At 37.6% G+C, this 13,558-nt stretch overlaps 1 protein-coding gene and 1 long non-coding RNA gene across 7 annotated transcripts in view; one reads left to right on the plus strand and one right to left on the minus strand.

Annotated features, from left to right (window-relative positions):
- Positions 1–13,558, minus strand: part of tln2b (talin 2b) — a 103,602-nt gene that overhangs the window by 82,850 nt on the left and 7,194 nt on the right. The window lies entirely within an intron of this gene.
- The window catches only part of LOC107836755 (uncharacterized), a 3,472-nt gene continuing 897 nt past the window's right edge, over positions 10,984–13,558 (plus strand). Inside the window, exons 1-3 of the long non-coding RNA XR_001662708.1 lie at positions 10,984–11,692; positions 11,834–11,956; positions 12,662–12,739. This is a non-coding gene — a long non-coding RNA (uncharacterized LOC107836755). The remainder of the gene's footprint in view (positions 11,693–11,833; positions 11,957–12,661; positions 12,740–13,558) is intronic.

Consider the following 13,558-nt stretch of genomic DNA (forward strand, 5'->3'; position numbering starts at 1 on the left):
ACTGATAATCACAAAGACTCGACGTGTTAATTTGTTGTTGTGCTGCTTCTTCCACACAATTCATTTTCACAATGCCGGCCAAAAATTTTGCTGTGGATGCTGATAAAAAGATCCTATTTCTCCTGGAGTTGTTCAGTAACAAGGTTAAATTGGGTTCACTGTTAATCTTCACTGTACCTTCATTATTTAACAGTTTTTGCTCGGAGCCAGAACATTCCTTAACAACATGCAGAAATGAATAGTCTAACTGTTCCAAAAATATCTCAATAAAAAATATGATTCAGCATGTACACTCTAAAAAATAACAGTTGAAGTAAATAAATAAATAAATAAATAAAACACCACAATTGTATGTGTAATTATTCCACCTATTAATCGGCAAGAGATCCACATCAGCCTTGATTCACAAAACAGCAAGATAAATACCCAGCGCAGGCATGTAACAACATTTTTTAAATTAGCTAAATGTTTATTGACATTTTTTTTGACCATGGCTAAAATTTGTTACAGCAATTCTTTAATTCAAACAGATTAGTATGGATGTGTTATGGTTCTGATAAAATAAAAAACTGAGTTGATCAAAGTCACAAACTTAACTGGCAGGTCAGACCTCAAAGGATAGCCGGAAACAGTATCAGGCATCGACAGCCTCATTGTGTCCATTGATACAATGATGTACATCTTTGAAGAAAATTGGGTAAACAACATCTCTTGGGTTCATATTTTAATTAACAGATGCAGACGGTGATGAAACTGTTGATGACGCCTCTGGAGTATGAAGTAGGCATTTGTCACTTGGTCAACGGTGTGTTATGTTATACAGGTTTTCAAAAAAAAATGTCATCATGCCTATTTGTAAGGCTTAATAACCTTTTGATGAGATGCAAATGGAAATCCTGAAGTGTCTGGAGCTTTTTGTCTGCTGCATGTAGCATTGGGTAGCAAATCAGAGCCCTCCCCCAGCTGTTGCTTTACATTGCAGGTCAGCTAGTAGAAAGACAGCTGCTGGACTCTCCTCTACCGAAAAAGAAAAACTACATTTTATTTGAACATATTTTTAGTAGCAAAACTGAAGCTAAAGAGGCACCAACCTGTCTTTATAAAATTAAGTTGTTTTTAAACTACGGATACATGCAATTAGTAGCATGTCTGTAAATTTACTGACTGAGCCACCTTCTTTCTTGGGGAATAATCTTAAAGATTAACACAGTCGTATAAAGTTTAACAAAAGGCCAAAGAGAAGGTGTTTGCTTTACCCAGGAAGGATTTTTCATGACAATTGTCTTAAGCATCCAAAATCGGTATATCCAAAACACCATGTGTATTAATGCACAAGGTGAAAAACGCAGTTATGACTCAGCTACCATATAAGCACCAACCGATATTACAAGGATACGTCAATGGAGTGGTGATAGTGTTTTTATCTTTAGACAGTGAGATACAATTTTTATTGAAGAAACAAAACAGCAAATCTATTAAACCTTAATATTTACGTTCCAGATTATTGTACCATCTGATGCTCCTTCCAGCCAATGCTGATGTTAAAGTGCTTTGTTTTATGTTGTAGAAGACCATATGTGATTTCAACACAACATTCAGAGGTCATTAGGTTAAGCGTCTTGTTGATGGATTTCTACTAATGCCATTGTTGCTATGGTGAGAAAAAGATGACTGACATCAACGGTGCAGTTGCCCACTACTGAGACATAAAGCATCAGTACACCTCCCCCTCCCCATTTCTGAAAAACACAGCTTCCAAACGATTAGTTGCATGCTCCCATGAGGCTGAGAAGCTACAGAGTAGAATGTGTAATTCAATTACTCCTGTGGTTCAGGACCAAAGGAAAGGGGGAAGGCACATCCTTTTTTACCGAGAGGCCTAGAATATCCAAGTGTGGCGTACGCACAAAAAGATATTAGGCATGCACCATACAGTTGGTCTGATTTGGACACTTTTACCTGTTTCAAGAAGGTTGGAAAGAAAACACTATTTTCTCTTTCACAAAACAAAGTTGCACCTAAAACACTCTTGAAAAGCCTCGTCTTTGCACAGCGGCTGAGGCTAACACAAAGTAGAATGAGCCACCTTACATGGCAAGCCAGCCGCATTCGAGGCAGTGCCTCTGAGCTTGTGCCATGAGTTGAGGATGCTGTTTCCCACTGAACTTGCATACAGATTGCCCTTTCACAGCACAGCCTCCTTCACTGTCTCTTTGTCCCTCCTCCCAGCAGGGGGATTTATAAAGCTTCACTGTGCCACGCTCCACAAGATTCCTGTAATTTATGACAGGCTTTTTCCCTGAGAGAGAGAGAAATCAAATCAAACTGTAAATATAGTGCATGTTTCCCAGTATGAGCTCCTCACATGGACTATACATCACAGATAAACGGCAGAAGCCCTGACACTCATTAAATAACAGCATCAATAATCCTACATGTGGCAGCAGTACATTTGATTTTGGATTATGAAAAGGGTAGAAAGGATGGTTAATGATTGAGAAACACCAGAAGCTAGCCGAGGGAAATGAAGAATTACCAGACGCATAAAGCGGCAAATCAGCCAACTGATACTGGTTTCAATGGGAGGGCAGACAGTTTGCGTCCACTAATGCAAGTCAGACCTTTGACCTCAGGCTTGCACACACACCTGGCTGTGTTACACGATACCCTCGCAGCCAGACTGGAGGGAGAATGCATTATCTCATGGGTATAGCCGCGCAGGTCTAGCATGTCCACTGCGCACAGGCAACTAGCCTCCATTAAGCTACTGGTCCATCAATCTGTGTGTCTGAGGAAAATGAAGACTCAACAGAGAAATATGGAAACAGCTGCCATATAGTGGACTAAACAGATGGTGGTGATGGCATGAAATCAACACAGGATCATTTTTAAGCCTCTACACTGCGTCTCAATTTAGCCTGAAAAAGGATACATGTCTGGAACACTTATCTAATATTTGATCTTGGAGAAAAATGCACTTCACAGATCTTTCCCATGTGCACCCTCTTTGTTGTTTGATTTTTGCATCACATATTCTCTCACAAACATTTGGAACAGCGCACTGAGCCCCCTGCATGTGTTTTGTTCGTCACTATGAGGGAAATGGTTTAATGTGTTCCTTGATGAAAGTGAACGCCGCCTGTTTTACAAAAGGCTTTTGAGTTTGGAATTATCCAATTACGCTAATTCAGTTGATGCAGTTTGCTGTAAGTGCCGAGCAATGCGTGCATAAGGAAGAAGGTTTACCTCTCTTGCAGAGAGAGGTGCTGTGCTTCTCAAACTAAAGCATATGAAACATTGGGAATACTGGAAGGCTTTCTGTATAATGCATTTACAGAGTGCACAGAAAATGAGTGAGTTGTAGAAAAAGGTGTTTGAGATATAACATAAAACTACAAACTAACGAGGCTTAGCTTGCGAGTCATCTTTAAATGCAATGAGATTTACTTTCCAGTAAAATGTCCTCAAAATTAGCATCATATGTATCACTGTAGAAAGCTGCAGTGACAGCAATGTGACATTTTTTTTGCCAATTTTCACTGGCAAACTTGAGGCTTCATTCATGACAATGTTAAAACTCATACTTGATGGATGATTCCGATTTCAATGCAGTCGGTAAAGTGCTTTAAAATAGAAATGCCAGAATGCCAAACGTAGCTATTTTCTTCAGGGAATCTAATATTTTGGATTTATGGAAGAAAGAAAAATCTGGCTTATTTCTCACTGGAAACAAAACTCTCCAGATAAAATGTATTTATGAAAACACACATCTGTCGCAAGTGGATCTTTGTTTTGTATGTGTTTACTGAGGTACATCTCAAATAATTTTGATAGTGAGAAAATGTGAGATGTTAAGGAAGTCCAGGTTGCTTTGATAGAACCCTTTAATTCATCTCCAGTTTGGGTCTGATGTCTCTCATCTTCCTTTAGACAATCACTCAAACAAACAGATTCTCTGTGGAGCTCAGGTCAGGCCAGTTTGCTGGCCAATCAAGGATAATAACACCAAGGTCACTAACTCAGCTTTGCTACCTTTGGGAGTGCAGACAGGTCTCAATTCAACAATGGAAGGATGGAAGATTTTACAAGCATATCAGTAAGTTTCAGAGTACAAAAACTTACAGAGCATTATCTATTTTCCATGAGTGTGAAGTCATGTATCATGAGACAAAGGTGACATCTAAAAAAAAAAAAAAAAAAAAGAAAGAAACACTGATCACTGTAGAAACTGGTGATCGAGTACTGATATGTTCTACATAAGACAACGATCTCCAATATCCTAAATATGTTTTTACTAAGAAGTAGCATTTCATGACTGGAAGCCTTTCCTTCAAAGAAAACATCCAAGTCTCAAATCAGGTCAAATCAGGCATCTGTTTAGGTCTGATGAAACCAAACTTGAACTCTGAAAGGTAAATTTGACACAAAAACAACAGAATTAGCCAGCCTTCCATAGAACAGCTTAAATCTGTGATTCCCTCGCTCCCCATTAAACATGCTTAAGGTAAAGGCTACATCATATATTTTTGTTTGTTTTCATGTTTTGAATGGTAAATTATTTCAGTTTTGAGTAAATAATATATTTGTTTCTGAAAAAAAAAAAAAAACACTTGTTCAATCGGATTTCTCAGTACATTAAACACCAGGGTAACATATGTAGAGATGAGCATAGGTGAAATAAAATACGTAGACACATGACATTTGAAAGTTAATTGGTTCTGTTTTAGGGAGTTACTAGTTTCATTTTAAAAGCTGATACTATAAATCAGTTACAGAAAATTAAACCAAATGCCAGTCATTTTAGATCAAACCGATTAAGGTGTTTCTTCTACATTAATACACTGTCTGCTCTTGAGAAAGACAACATTTATATGCAGCTTCTGTTCAGCGCTGGGCTCAGCAGTACACAGAAAAACAAGGTTACAGAATGTAACATCAGGACATTGTACCATGGATGCACACTTTGAATTTAAATAATCTCATTTGCTCCAGATGCTTGACAAGAGGTCAAAAAATATTATCCATCTGCTGACAAATAAGCCAATATTTGGCAGTCCTTTTAAAATATTACAATCAGCCTTAAGAATACACACTACCAATTTCTGAAAAGGCATATCTTTGGTCAGTGAAATATTGCTAAAGTTATCATGATGACAAAAGTGATGCCAGGAGCCCTTCAGTCAGCCACAAAGCTACAGATAGATTACTAAGGAAAGTCACTAGTCTGTGTATCAACTTATGAATAAAAATAACCACCAGTTCGTTCAAACGTTCAAACCTTGTAATCTAATTTTTCACAACCATTTGGGGTTTCTCTGATTAACATGTATAATTATTCATATGAGAAAAAACCTCTAAAAACCTTAGTTTTATAATAAAGCCTTTGGCTTATCAGCTGTAGAGGAGGTAGCAACAATTAATTGTTTAAGAAGCTAACTAGGCAAAATAATGTGGGGATACCCATTTACAGAAAAAGGAGCACATTTCATCTCAGTGCTTACCTTCTTTAAAAGTGACAAGATGTCACTTTAAAAGAAATAAAAAAAAACAATATTCAGTGGCTATGTTAAAGGTATCTACAGGAAAACCAGTGAAACTGGGACAAAGCTGGATGAGGACCCAACTACACCACATACTTAATGTAAATAATTAGCAAAGTCCCCCATCATCATAGTTGTCGAATTTGTTTGCGAGTTGATAAGTGACAATGTGGTGTGTATTCAGTTTGACAAACTCAGCACTTGACATCAGTGCATCTCTTTTACACTTGGTTGAAGTGGCAGCTGGTGAATACAAAACTGTGTTAGTTAATGTTATCATAGTATGTGAAATGGCACACGTCACTGGGACATTTATGCAAATTTGTAATATCAGAAAAAAACAATTTGTTGATTTACATGGGTATTTCATATAGCATTGTTCTCCACAAGAAAGGCCAGAAATCTGTCACAAAAGCAATATTTCAAACAGCAACAAAGTCAAACCAGATGAAATATGTCAGTTGACGTAAATTAGAGTGTTTAAAGCAGGGGTCACCAACTCCAGTCCTCGAGGGCTACCATCCTGCAACTTTTAGATTCACCTCTGCTCCAAAATGTCTGAATTCCCTCACCAGCATTCATTCCTCTCTCCAATAGGCTGGAAACGAGCAGTTTATTTGATCCAGGTGTGTTTGAGCAGAGATGCATCTAAAAGTTACAGGATGGTAGCCCTCGAGGACTGGAGTTGGTGACACCTGGTTTAAAGAGTAGCAGGAAGACACTTCCCAGGTTTGACAGCAATCGGTGGAAAAATATTTAAGTACAAGGCAGAGCAAGCTCTTGAAATCATTGCATCACAGTTACAAAGGTCACTTGTAAGGTCACTCTGTGAACAGGATTTGCTCTCATTAGCATTCCCTGTTTCTGTCTGTAACTCTGATTAAATGCACCATTTTCTCAAAGAGACAGAATGCTTAAATTAATCATCTTATTAAAAAAAAATTTGAAAAAATGAACAAAATGGGGTTTAATAACCCATACAATATATCACATTGCAGTTGATGTTGGAGGTTATAGGACAGAAAAGGCAGGGTAATATGGATGGGATCATGTGAAGGTTCACATACAAAGCAAAATCACATGGGAAGATACACTTTTAACTCCGAATGCAAACTTTTCATACGCCACTAATTTAAACCTTCCCAGCGAATCGTGCTGCAGTGAAAATGAGAAAAGGACGACACTCTCACACCTCTGGCTCAGTATATGCCGCCTGGAATGTCATTTCTTCCAAATCAGGTGATTCCGATCTCTTGCTGAGCCTCGCTCTCACACTCCAGCGGCTGGCTGACCCTCAGCACTCGCATGCTGATTACAGTATCGAGAGCAGTGGAACGGAACATATGCCGGCTCCGCTCCAAAGTATGATACACCGAGGGACTCTATCAACATTCAACATCCTGCGGCACGCTGTACGGGAAGGATCAAGACAGAATGTTGTACGGTCACTCTTCCAGCTCTTTAAGCGAGGTTTGTATTGGATTCTCAACCACAACTTAGCAGAACATCTTAAAAGTCAATCCGCACCAACATTTTGGTGCGTGAGTATCAAAGAGGCTTTTATAACAANTAAATTTGACACAAAAACAACAGAATTAGCCAGCCTTCCATAGAACAGCTTAAATCTGTGATTCCCTCGCTCCCCATTAAACATGCTTAAGGTAAAGGCTACATCATATATTTTTGTTTGTTTTCATGTTTTGAATGGTAAATTATTTCAGTTTTGAGTAAATAATATATTTGTTTCTGAAAAAAAAAAAAAAACACTTGTTCAATCGGATTTCTCAGTACATTAAACACCAGGGTAACATATGTAGAGATGAGCATAGGTGAAATAAAATACGTAGACACATGACATTTGAAAGTTAATTGGTTCTGTTTTAGGGAGTTACTAGTTTCATTTTAAAAGCTGATACTATAAATCAGTTACAGAAAATTAAACCAAATGCCAGTCATTTTAGATCAAACCGATTAAGGTGTTTCTTCTACATTAATACACTGTCTGCTCTTGAGAAAGACAACATTTATATGCAGCTTCTGTTCAGCGCTGGGCTCAGCAGTACACAGAAAAACAAGGTTACAGAATGTAACATCAGGACATTGTACCATGGATGCACACTTTGAATTTAAATAATCTCATTTGCTCCAGATGCTTGACAAGAGGTCAAAAAATATTATCCATCTGCTGACAAATAAGCCAATATTTGGCAGTCCTTTTAAAATATTACAATCAGCCTTAAGAATACACACTACCAATTTCTGAAAAGGCATATCTTTGGTCAGTGAAATATTGCTAAAGTTATCATGATGACAAAAGTGATGCCAGGAGCCCTTCAGTCAGCCACAAAGCTACAGATAGATTACTAAGGAAAGTCACTAGTCTGTGTATCAACTTATGAATAAAAATAACCACCAGTTCGTTCAAACGTTCAAACCTTGTAATCTAATTTTTCACAACCATTTGGGGTTTCTCTGATTAACATGTATAATTATTCATATGAGAAAAAACCTCTAAAAACCTTAGTTTTATAATAAAGCCTTTGGCTTATCAGCTGTAGAGGAGGTAGCAACAATTAATTGTTTAAGAAGCTAACTAGGCAAAATAATGTGGGGATACCCATTTACAGAAAAAGGAGCACATTTCATCTCAGTGCTTACCTTCTTTAAAAGTGACAAGATGTCACTTTAAAAGAAATAAAAAAAAAACAATATTCAGTGGCTATGTTAAAGGTATCTACAGGAAAACCAGTGAAACTGGGACAAAGCTGGATGAGGACCCATGTTTGCTAACCATGTACATCGAGAACAATGATGACAAGAACAATTTCCAAAAACTCACTATCATAATACCCTGGCCATTGCCTTCCTATGCTATTGTTTCACAGCTCAATTTGGGCTTTCTCCCATTCACTTGGATTCCGCCGGTAGAATTTCTACTGGATCAATCAGTGCGGCGTGCTATCGACATGGTGAAAAGCTGCTTACAAGGCATGCCAGAAAAAAAAAAAAAAAAAACATTTTTCTGCCCTATCATCACAAACATAAAACATAAACATGAGGGATTTGTTAATTTGCTATTAATGTCATTGGACCAGATTCCAGTTAAAAACTCAAAAAAAGGTTTTTGACAACAAACATTCCAGGTGGACTCATTCTTAAATAACCATTTGAATATCTGGAAAAACACCAAATGACCAACATGGAATACGGTGGGAGATATGTGAGAAAACACTCTGAGAACCATGTTCAGTGGTAATTCACCTGGATATATCACATGGAGGGGCATTTTGCTTCAGGATTATCAGGGTAAGCAGGGTAGACATATTCAGGGTAAAAACAATGATCAAAACAGAGCAGAAGAAAAAAAATCTTCATGGAAAAAATTAAAACTGCTCCTACACTACAGTACAATCCATGCTTAATTCAAACAAGGTCAGAGAAGACTCTGCCCTGACACAGCAATGTGCAAAATGACCTAAAAATGACATCAAAGCTTAAAAAAAGAGCAGCTGTGCACTTGTGTCACATACAATAATTTGAGAGCAATGCTACAGCTATATCTTTTGTGTGAATAAATGTATGAGTAAAAGCCTGTCCCTTTCAGTATACACACTTTAACTGAGTTCCACTGCTTTCTGCCCATTAAAAGTGTAAACATTCATAATGTGACAACTAGAAAACGATAAAGGAACAAATAAGTGATGGCGTAATTTGATATGACTTGATGTGAAACATAAAGTAAAAATGCAAGCCCTAAACACTTTCATTTGAATTTTGTCATGCAAGCTAGTTGTATAAAAGAATCAACTTTTCCATTCTGAACTAACACATTTTAAACAGTGCTGAGAAAAACTTAACCCGTGTGTTTTTAAGCCAAATGTGCGATTTATTTTCCAGTCATTAAACTAAATGAGATCCCAGTTTCTGGACTTAATCTTATCCTACCATTATAAAACCAACAACAGCTTACTGTTTGAACTGTAAAGGCGGAGAATTTTATAATGTCATGTAAGCTTGTAACTGAAAGTCCCTGGACAAAATGTAACGCTTATTGCAATTTCTGCAGTATTCTGCTAACTCTCGTCATTCTTAAGTTTGCTTGACCTCGGTGCTTTTCTTTGAACTCTCTCTTAGCTGCATGTCCTCCACCCTTCTAAAAGTGTAGGTTTTCCTCTTGAATCAAGTTAGAAATCTTTTGATTGCTTCTTAATGCTTACTTCTGGAGTCATTGTTTCTGTCAAATAAGCTTAATCCCTTAGCTGTCATGAGGACACTGCTGACCTCGAGAACACCAGTCACTGACATGTGCTGTACGTCAAAAGAGGTTTTAAATTAGTTTTGCAATACTAAAGTAATTAAAAAAAGAAAAAAAAATAAGTTACAAATATCTTGAAAAGAAGCTCATTCATCATGCCTCCTTGCTACTCCTTATGCATTTCATGAATTTAGGCATCCTTCAAGCTGCTTTGCCGAGACTAATTTCTAGGTCACAGTAGTATCATGAGACAGTGGCACAAAGGAGAAAAAGACACTGCTTTGTTTTCCTAGTTTGGATTTATACTGAGTTCACTCACCTTTATGTTACATGAACACAGCTGTGCCAACACAAGTGCACAGGGTTATTAGCTTGAAAAAAGTTCCCTCTTGTATACAAAAAGAAATGAGAACCAAATTGCCACTTGCTATAAAAAGCCGACACATTGTCTTGTAAAGGTTTTCACGCTCGTTTTCATATTTTTCCAGCTTACAACAGAGGTGGGAAGTAACAAAGTACAAGCACGTCATTACTGTAGTTAAGTAGCTTTTTCTGTACTTTATTTTGGGCTTTTTTTTTTTTTTCTTGACCACTTTTTTACTTTTACTCCCTGCATTTGAACAAAAGCATTATATACTTCTACTCATTTCCTACCTAAAACCGTCTTCTTACTTCTATACATATTGCTAACAACATGAACAAGTCATAAAACAGAAGGGAAATTAATCGCTCTGATCGAAGGTGTCCAGAGGTAAGAATGGTTTGTGACACAGAGAAAAACATTCAAACATGGATGAAGACAATGTATTGGGAAACGGAGATTCAGAGACGCTAGATATTTATTCACACTCACAAAAGTAAAATCCAGTGCACCCAGTTACCTTCAGAAGTCACTTAATTAAAAAAAAATAAATAAATTAAGCCTTCCCTGCATTTGACTTATTACCACTAAATAATTACCACTATAAAATGCCTAAGAAGTTTGAGAACGTGGCCTTTATAATGGGGTAGCAAGAAGAAAGCCATAGGAACTCATGTTCTTTGTTTGCCAGAAATAAATATGCAAAGGAAGATGAGAGATGAGACCACAAGTGAACTTTTTTGGCCTGTATGCAAAGCACAGCGTGGTGGAAAACTAGTACTGCACACCAGCCCGAATACATCATTTACCACGGTGAAATATGGTCATGGCAGTCTCATGCTGTTGGGTTGCTTTTGATTGAGTGGCATACATCCAGAGCTACGCTACAGTACAAACTTAGATCAAAACATATTCATATGTTACAAAGGCCTAAGCCTAAATCAACTGAATATCTGTGGCAAGACTTTAAAGTTGCTGCTGGCAGCCAATTTCCATCCAATCTGACTGAGCTCGTGCTTATTTGTAAATAAGAATGGTCAAAAAATTCAGTCCCCAGATGTGGAAAGCTTCTAAACAATCCCCAAAGTCTTGCAGATGTACAGTAATCACTGTAAAAGGTTGATGTAAATTGTATTGATTCAGATAGTTCTTTGTAGTGTTGTGAAAAACAAACAAACAACAAAAAAAAAACAATCTACTCTTTTGAGGAAAACCCCAAATAAAGCATGTGTGGTTGTGACATGACAAAATGGGAAAAGATCCAAGGGGTATGAATGTTTTGCAAGACGCTGCTGGCGTGTATTTTAGATAGGAGTAATAACTCACTATGGAATCTGCTTTACTGAAGACGTCGAGCAGCTCCAAATGACGCGTTTGACTCACTCAATTAAACCACCTCTAGTAATTACAGCAAATGTCAAAGGTTTTGTCCTTGGTGAGCACTGGATTATGAAAGATCCATCAACATTACGGCACTAAACTGTGGAGGGACAACAACGATGGAATAAATGGAACTTGATGGATTTTCTGCTTAAAGTATGTTAACTAATCAATTAGTCAAAGACTTTTAAGAGTGGGGGTCTGAAATATTAGCCCTTTGTCTAAGAGAGGCATACAGCTTACAGTGCAGTAAGCTTTATATTTGAGGCACAAGCATTTTCTTGTTTTTTTTTGTAGAATTTCCCTTTTCACCAGAAATTTTTCCTGAGTCAACTTTATCTTTAAAAGCAGAGCAAAGGATGTAATTCTAGCTATTGGCTTTCAATGAAGGTAACCAGAGAATCTCTGTCCTTACACAAGGTCAGTGCTGTGCTGATGAGCTGCATATACAGGGATAAAGTGCCGCAATCACTCCTTCTTTTACAGCCTCCAGCTGCTAAATGCACTTCCACTGGGCTAATATGAAATAATTTTGATGAGAGTGTGACACATAACCCTTCTGTTATATGAGAAAAGCTGAGGTGTCGAAACCCCCCAACAACAAAACCAAAAACACTGAGGAAAACTGGAGGGAGAGGGCGAGGGAGAGCAACCCAGAGACAGAGGGAGTTCTGCTTGGTCAGCAGTCCTCACGGCCCACAGAGGATCAGAGCAGTAATTCTAGTGCTTCTCATCAGACAGGGGAGTCCTTCCCCCCTAGGCCATCACAAAAACAGTCTTATAGCTGCTGTACACACAATGGACTTGACAGCTCACAATTAACCTTGGTGTGAAACCACTGCCTTTTCTATGAAAAAAAAAGAAACAGTAGCAGTTAAGTTTTAAATATTTATTACATCCATTTTTCCATCTCATCCGCCTTCACTTTTGTCTTCACACCTGGGTGTCTTTGAGGGGCAAAATATTTTAAGTGCCTGCTTAATCTGAAGGGTGGGAATTTTTTTGAACTCATGATGCATCCTAAAACAGACAAGCTGCACCACTGCAGGGGGATGAAATAATTCTGAATCTTGAACAAAGTTATGCTGCTACTAATTTGTGATTTGTTTTTTTTGTTTTTCTTAGAAATGAATAGGAACACGGCGACCTACCAGAGTGTACCCAACCTCTTGCCCAATGACAGAATCCTGCAAGGATAAGCAGGTATGGAAAACAGATGGATGGATGGGATGAATATAAATCTGTCCCCCAAAAAAAGACTGGGAATGATTGTATGGAATGAGAGCAATTAAAATCAAAATTATCTCTTTAATTTAAAAAAAACTTAAAAGACTTCCTACATACCTGATCAAAAAAGCCACATGAGATATTAGAAGGATGTTTTCAAATGGCAAAAAAGTGATGATGAAGGCTAAATAATCTTAAATAATCAAATATTGGAGACCTCATCATGTCATATCTAACATCTTGTGGTTGCACACATTTCCTGATTTGACACCTGTATTACACCTATACTGGTCATTCATAATTCCAGTAGAATCTGATCACCTGTGAGACTTTTATTTGTATGCATATCTTGTAATATTTGGATTTTGTAATACTGTTTACATTACAACACAATATTTTCATAATATGGTGCAACACAAACTTATGGTCTTATGGCCCAAACTTTTGACTTTCCGGCAGGAATCAGTTGATTCCTCCCCCTGATTCCTGCCAAATCAGAGGGAGGTTTCCTCAACCTCTCTCTAGAAGGTTAAGGAAATTCACACATTAGGAGACACACAAAGGAGCTACTCTGCACTCGTTTCAGGAACTAAACAATCACCCATCATTGGTGGTAATAGTGATCCTCAGAAATGAATTCTAGAAAACAAAAATACGAATTTTACATCAATGTTCGTTTTGTTAACGGGGTCATCTACCTTTTGTAAATGGGAGAAGGATTTAGGATTAATGTAATATGCATATTTTGCCAATCAGAGGGAATATTAGAGTCATATATATATATATATATATATG

Source organism: Poecilia formosa, unplaced genomic scaffold (genome assembly GCF_000485575.1).
Source record: "Poecilia formosa unplaced genomic scaffold, Poecilia_formosa-5.1.2 Scaffold81, whole genome shotgun sequence".
Classification (NCBI taxonomy): domain Eukaryota; kingdom Metazoa; phylum Chordata; class Actinopteri; order Cyprinodontiformes; family Poeciliidae; genus Poecilia; species Poecilia formosa.